This window comes from Salmo salar, chromosome ssa13, assembly GCF_905237065.1.
Source record: "Salmo salar chromosome ssa13, Ssal_v3.1, whole genome shotgun sequence".
Taxonomy (NCBI): Eukaryota; Metazoa; Chordata; class Actinopteri; order Salmoniformes; family Salmonidae; genus Salmo; species Salmo salar.
In genome coordinates, this window is record NC_059454.1 from 32,324,661 (window position 1) to 32,332,208 (window position 7,548).

At 40.6% G+C, this 7,548-nt stretch overlaps 1 protein-coding gene across 2 annotated transcripts in view; it reads right to left on the reverse strand.

Annotated features, from left to right (window-relative positions):
* The window catches only part of LOC106566896 (vitamin D3 receptor A), a 109,426-nt gene extending 102,972 nt beyond the window's left edge, over window positions 1-6,454 (reverse strand). For both annotated transcript variants that reach the window (XM_014135458.2, XM_014135457.2), the window contains exons 1-2: window positions 6,220-6,454; window positions 5,677-5,816 (exon numbers count right to left, since the gene is read on the reverse strand). The gene's annotated coding sequence lies outside the window, so the exon portion shown is untranslated. The remainder of the gene's footprint in view (window positions 1-5,676; window positions 5,817-6,219) is intronic.
* Window positions 6,455-7,548: the final 1,094 nt, after the last annotated feature.

Below are 7,548 nucleotides of genomic sequence, written 5' to 3' on the forward strand. Positions count from 1 at the left end.
AGAACACCTCACACTGGCCATTTTACTTGCTGTAGCAGAGCTGGCTACATGTTATCTAGAGCGTTCTTGATTAACATTTACTTTTTTTGCCTACGTTTACTGACACCGGTCATATTCAGCAGGTGTTGCGCGTTTGTAAAATGCAGACCAGAGTTATAAAATCGGAGTACATAGCCAGAGTGAATTAGCGAACGCAAAAGATATGCTGTGTAACAGTCATTCAAGTTCTTGCTAACCAAATGACACTTGCATCTCTAGCTGTAGCCAATGAGGGGAAAAAGTCAGTCACTCACCCACTCCTCCAATGGCATGACATCCTCCTAACACCTTGCTAGCTAACATTAGGCGCTGTGTTTTCAGCTTGCTACATAGATACGCTAGCCTATTAGCCATGTTATGACTGCCTTGTGATCATTGCCCTTGCTAACTTTGATTGTATTGACATTCCCAGTCTTAGTTACATTTGTCCGTTTTTGTCCAGAATATTGAGTCACGGAAACAAAAATGCTCGGCGCACACAGGCTGACTGGCTCTCGTTGAGGCAAATGAGAATTAAGTGCACTCAAGCTATCCGGAAGGCCAAAGTTAGAACTGTTCCTTAAAAGTAACTCTGTTGGTCTAACCCGAAGTAGTTCTGGAAAACGGTTAAGGACCTGGAGAATAAACCCTCTTCCTCACAGCTGCCCATGTCCCTTAATGTTGATGGGGTTGTTACTGACAAGGAGCACATGGCTGAGCTCTTTAAATCACCACTTCATTAAAAAAAAGGGGAGATCAAGCTGATCCTAACTGTTAAAGGCCCATTTCCATTTTGCCTGCTTATCAAAAGGTGTTGGAAAAACTTGCCAATAATCAACTGACTGGCTTTCTAGATGTCTATAGTATTCTCTCAGGTATGCAATCTGGTTTCCGCTCAGGTTATGGATGTGTCACTGCAACCTTACAAAAGGTCCTAAATGATGTCACCATTGCAATGTTGTGCTGCTATTTTTATTGACACGGTAGACCATTCCCTTCTTGTGGGCCGGCTAAGGAGTATTGGTATCTCAAACCAGGTCTCTGGCCTCTCTCAAGGAGTGCAATGTATAAAGTCAGAACATCTGCCGTCTCAGCCACTGCCTGTCACCAAGGGAGTACACCCCACTCGGGATTCCCAATAGAACAACTTTACTGGTATTGTCCATCAGTGGCTCGCATTTGGAGTCAGGTCCAGGAATGGTTGTTAGGGAATAGTATCTTTATACACTTGGGTAAAAGTATTTATTTGTAGGGCAATAATGTTAGAAGTGCTACAAATTAGGGATGTTCAGGACCCTCGTAAGATATACTAAAATGGAGGGATGAACTGTAAATAGAAATGGCAAAATGGCCTTATACTGGGAAAGACAGGTTACTCTGGACATCGGAGGGTTGAAGTATAGATCAAAATGAATGGTGGATTGGCCAGTGCGAGTGAAAATCCAGCACTTGAAGAGGAAATTAGGAATATACCTAATTATTTAAACTACAGGTACCGTAGTCATTTTACCCCACAAAAAAGTCCCATCCTCATGAAATGGTGTTCTGTGTTCCTGAGAAGCTTCTCTATAAAACATGGAATAAAGTATAACACCAGAACCAAAGTTTCATTTTGACCCCCAACACACTAGAACAGGGGTTTCAAACAGGTCGATCACGAGCTACCAGTAGCTCACAGACCACCTAAGAGTAGCCCACCAAACTATTCTGAAAGTACATGCAATTTCCATGTGTTCCAACGAAAAGAGTCAAACAAATCTCAAGGTTCTGACACCGTAAGCTCCCAGCTCCTATCTAAACAATGCAAAAATGTACATTGTTTCACCCCTGGTTAGCCACTATTGCCTTAAAAAGCCAAACCTAATACAATATCTGGCAAATCATTTCCAGCAATATTGCCCCTTTTGGTCTGTGTTGCAGATGTTTGTCTATGACTGTGTGTAGCCAGTAGTGATGGGTTGTTCGAAACAAACTACTTTTTAGTGAAAGTCGGGAACCCAATCACATAGCAAAAAGACCTTCATTTGGCTCCCTGATATGCATACTATACCTACTGCCATTTGAGCTCCAGACATCAATTATCTGCAGACTATTTATAATTTGTCTCAAGATGGTAATTCCTCAGTGCAGGAACAATAGTGAGAAGAGAACATCATTATCTTCATTTTTTTTTTGTTGCATGCCATCTAATAATTTATGGTAAAAATGTATTTGAACTCACATTTCACGATCTGACATAATAGTAGGCAACGTTTTAGGCTTTAAAATTTAGAGTATTTTTTTCTTCATGATTTTAGGTCAATTTCAATGCATTAACTTAGCAAAGAGTAGTTTGGGAGCCAAATAATCCAGCTCACAGAAAAAGACTCAGAATGCCCATCACTAGTAGTCAGTTGACTGGATAAGCTTCTTGGGTTGCTGGAAATACTTCCTTCAACCTTCTCAATTAAATGTTAACTACAAAGAAGAGTTACCTGGCAGAGGTACAGTGCATTCGGAAAGTATTCAGACCTTGACTTTTTCCACATTTTGTAACATTTACAGGCCTTATTGTAAAGTTGATTAATTAAAACAAATTCCTCAGCAACACACAAACAACACCCCTTAATGACATGTTTGCAAACTTATAACAAAAAAATTAACAAATATTATAGGTATTCAGAACCTTTCATCAGACCAGAGAATCTTGTTTCTCATGGTCTGCGAGTCCTTTAGGTGCCTAATAGAAAACTTCAAGTGGGCTGTCATGTGCCTTTTTCTGAGGAGTGGCTTCCATCTGGCCACTCTACCATAAAGGCCTGATTGGTGGCGTGCTGCAGTGATGGTTGTCCTTCTGGAAGGTTCTCCCATCTCCACAGAGATACTCTAGAGCTCAGTCAGAGTGACCATCGTGTTCTTGGTCACCTCCCTAACCAAGGCCCTTCTCCCTGATTTCTCAGTTTGGCTCAGCTCTAGGAAGAGTCTTGGAGGTTCCAAACTTCTTCAATTTAAGAATGATGGAGGCCACTGTTCTTGGGGACCTTCAATGCTGCAGAAATGTTTTGGTACCCTTCCCCAGATGTGTGCCTAGACACAATCCTGTATCAGAGCTCTACGGACAATTCCTTCGACCTTATTGCTCGGTTTTTGCTCTGACATGCACTGTCAACTGTGGGACCTTATCGAGACAGGAGTGTGCACGCCTTTCCAAATCATGTCGAATCAAGTGAATTTACCACAGGTGGACTCAGATCAAGTTGTTTGCAACAAGTGTTTAACATGATTTTTTTAATGACTGCCTCATCTCTGTACCCTACACATGCAATTATGTGTAAGGTTCCTCAGTCGAACACTGAATTTCAAACAGATTCAACCACAAAGCTCAGGGAGGTTTTTCAATGCCTTGTAAAGGGCACCTATTGGTAGATGGGTAAAAAAAAAAAAAAAACAGATTGAATATCCCTTTGAGCGTGGTGAAGTTATTAATTACAGTTTGGATGGTGTATCAATACGCCCTGTCACTACAAAGATACAGGCGTCCTTCCTAACTCAGTTGCCGGAGAGGAAGGAAAACACTTGGGGATTTCACCATGAAGCCAATGGTGACTTAAAACAGAGTTTAATAGCTGTGATAGAAAACATTGTAGTTACGCCACAATACTAACGTAATAGACAGAGTGAAAAAAAAGCAAGCCTGTACAGAATAAAACATTCTAAAACATGCATCATGTTTGCAACAAGGCACTAAAGTAATACTGCAAGAAATATGGCAAAGTAATTCACTTTTTGTCCTGAATACATTGTTATGTTTGGAGCAAATCCAACACATTACTGACTACCACTCTCTATATTTTCAAGCATAGTGGTGGGTGTCTGCGTCATGCTATGGGTATGCTTGTAATTGTTAAGGACTGGGGAGTTTTACAGGCCATACAATTATCGGAATGGAGCTAAGCACAGGCTAAATCCTAGAGGAAAACCCGGTTTAGTCTATGTTCCACCAGACACTGGGAGATGATTTCACCTTTCAGCAGGACAAGAACCTAAAAACACAAGGCCAAATCTACACTGGAGTTGCTTACCAAAAAGAGAAATGAACATTCCTGAGTGCCAGAGTTTTGAAACTAATAAATGGGCAAATATTGTACAACCCAGGTCTGCAAAGCTCTTAGACTTACCCGGAAAGACACATAGCTGTAATCTCTGCCAAAGGAAATTCTACCATGTATTTACTCGTGGTGTGAATACTTAAAGTATGTAAATGAGACATTTCTGTATTTCATTTTCAATACATGTGCAAAAATGTAATTTAAAAAAAATTCAAAAAAATAAATCACTTTGTCATATGGTATTGCATGAAGATGGGGAGAACAATATTTTATCTATGTTCGAAGTCAGGCTATAACAAAATGTTGAATAAGTCAAGGAGTATGAATAACCTTTGAGTTTCAAAAGTGTGTTACGTCTCACCCGATTTGAGAAGTTTGATGTGTTCGGTGTGTCGCTTCGGAACAGGGCACCCCAGGGGGTGAGACAATATTAATCTGGCGTATCGTGGGAATTTGATGTTGCAGACATGAAAAATATTCCTGGAGTGATTTATGTTTGTCAGATGAATCGTGTGGCACTTTGAAGAAAAAGAGTATCTGTTCTTTTTTGATATGGAGTCTCTCCCTACTCAAGTGCAGTTGGGTTATATGAACTACAGAGTCGGAGCACTTGTTACAATACCAACTTAGTGTGATTATTGTAACGCTTTTGGACATGTTTCAAGTGTTTGCAGAAAGGAGAAGCCGAGATGTCCAAGTTCTGGAAAAGATCATATCATGCATTTTAAAAGTGATGAATGTAACATGTTGCAATTCTGGTGGGAACCATGAAGCCATGGCTTTGGAATGCCCAACAAGGGTGAACGAGAAGAGGTGGCCAAAGTCAGCGCTGTCCAGAGCGTTTCATATGCAGCGGCTGTTAAAATGGTTGAGGTTTCGAATGGTGCCCCTGAGTAGTCCAAAGAAACCTTCACTGGTTGCCCTTCCAACAGCAGGTCCCAGATATGTTCAAGGTTAAGAAGGTGGACTTCGTGGCCTTTATAGCTATGGTGATTAATGGCACTGCCAAGGTGGAGAGCAAGTCCAGGAAAATAAATATAATTGTGGATGCAGCGAACGGTTCCTGTGACTGAAAGACTTCTCAGCAGAGGAGTTGCATGGAGTATTGTCACAAGCAGTACCACCCTCAAGTAAGTCATAGAGCCTGAGAAGGGAGATCGAGATTTGAAGGAAGGGAGTTTTTTTTATTGCTTTATTTTGGGTGGATTAAATTAGGTTCCTTATCACACATGGGTTTTCTTTTTACCTTGGTTTGTTAACCCCGTCCAGTTGGTGGAGGTAATAAACTTTTGGGGGTTGTAGTCTGCCAAAAAAAACCCACAGAAGAAGAATTAGCGCCTAGTCTGCCAGAAAGCCACACGAAGAAGTTGTTCACACGCAGCCAACGGTGGGCGAAGCTAACAACTGAAAACCCTACATACAGAAGGGTTTTCAAGAGCTACCAAGGGTCCTAGCTTCAAAGCTAGCTGTGGCTGGCTTGTGGTCTCTGTTGTGAATTAATCGAGTTGAGCAACTAACGTTAGCTAGCCTTATGCAAGCTGGCTAGCTAACTTAAAAGCAATTTTCTTACCTGATGTGGCATATCACCCTTCTTTACTTTGCTGGGTATCGGGACTGAAACTTGAAGCCAGTTCAAGAATTCTCTAAAGGTTTGGTAACGTTATCTGGTGAACGTGTTCTTCGTTCAATGGAAACTTTTCTGGTGTTTAACTGTGAAAGAAATGGCAATGCGTTACACAAAGCTAACGTCAATCGGCTAGCTATGAGTAGGATACGATAAATCAAAGCAACATATTTATATGCATAATAAAAGTTACTCTGATATTCCATCAAGAACCATATTTGCTAAGTAGCTATATTACAATGTTAGAATACACCATTTAACATAACTAAATTGATCGCACTAAAATGACAGTTAGTTAGCCACATTGTTCTGTCAAAATTAGCAAGAGAGCTAGCAGCGCTGTTCAAGCGTACAGCTTTACGCGAGCCAATCATTTCAGCCTCAAACGCAACAAAAACACATTGCTCAGCCAGCGCCTTGTTATCAAATGTATTTGAAACGTGCATGTTATGAAGACCAAATGGTAAACTCATTCGCAAAACAACTCACGGTAATCAATCAGTACGAAGAGACACGTCTTTAGTCTACCCCTGAAATAAACACCATTCTGCCTTGTCCCGCCCCATAGTTTAGCAGAAAATGCACATCTATACATATAGCACCGCGAGCAACCAATCATAACTAACGTGTAAGAATAGTATCTTATTTTAATTGGACAAGAGCATGACAGGCTCACTTTTCTGGTCGAATAGAACCAGCGATATTAGAGAAAGGAGGAGAGGGGAATCCCATTGGGCAATGAATGGAGGAACTTATAACTTATTCTAGTATTAGAATTCCTATCCTAATTCAATGCGTATAACGCTCCACCCTGCAGACTGTCGACCAATCGCGTTCCGGTTGTCATGGTGCGTCACAAAGTTGCTAAACTATCGTCACGCAACACCTTCCCAAAGTCAATGTATGATGATGCGCGTTAATGTGCTAGTCGGACCAAAGAAACTCGGACATTTCCTACTTGCTAATTGGTTTCGACTACCATCTGAACGAGTTATGAGTCGAGACATCTGCCTATTTTCCTCCTAAGTACGTAATGTCACGATTCCAAAACGATAGGATATTACAGTGAAAATATGTGTGATGTTGTACTTCTTCTTCACGAAATGCTTGCTAATGTTGTCCAGAATGCACCGCGCGTCCCATTGGAAATGGAAGTTATGGAACACCCTAGCGTGCTTCTGTTATGGGAAAAAGTTCACAATGGAAATTACATTAAATGTGGAAAATGATAGGCTACATTTACATCGGTTGGCCATCAAGTAGGTTATTAATTTCTATGCTATTGTATGCTACTGTACCCTACCATTTGATACAATAAATATGTTGAAATGAAGATATCACTGGAGTCATTGCAAATCAATTTGTGCCACTTGTGTTGCCTACCTGGAGTTGGCAAACGATTCAATAAACGGCATATAACTCCGTTTGTTGTTGTAGCCTTGTGTAATTATGCAATTATTAATGCCCATGTTTAGTTAATTAAATTGGAAGTAATCAATTGTGATCATGGTCACAGCTCTATCGCAAATGTATCATTCTCCACATTTAATGTCAGTTTCATTGTGGACTTTTCCCTGAAATGAGATGTTTGCCTATCAGGGGTTATAGGCTGCCTGCTTCTAACTCAGAAAACCATGGCAAAGTTAAATTGCAATTAGAAACCCAGATTTTAGTCAGTAGCATATGCCTATTCAAATAAGTAAATCTTGCAAATTGGCCATTATAACTGTTCGTAGTCTTAACATCTGGCACATATTAATGGCACGATTGCCAGAAAATAGACTAACATTCAGTTTTTGAAGTTCATCCAAGTGTTTC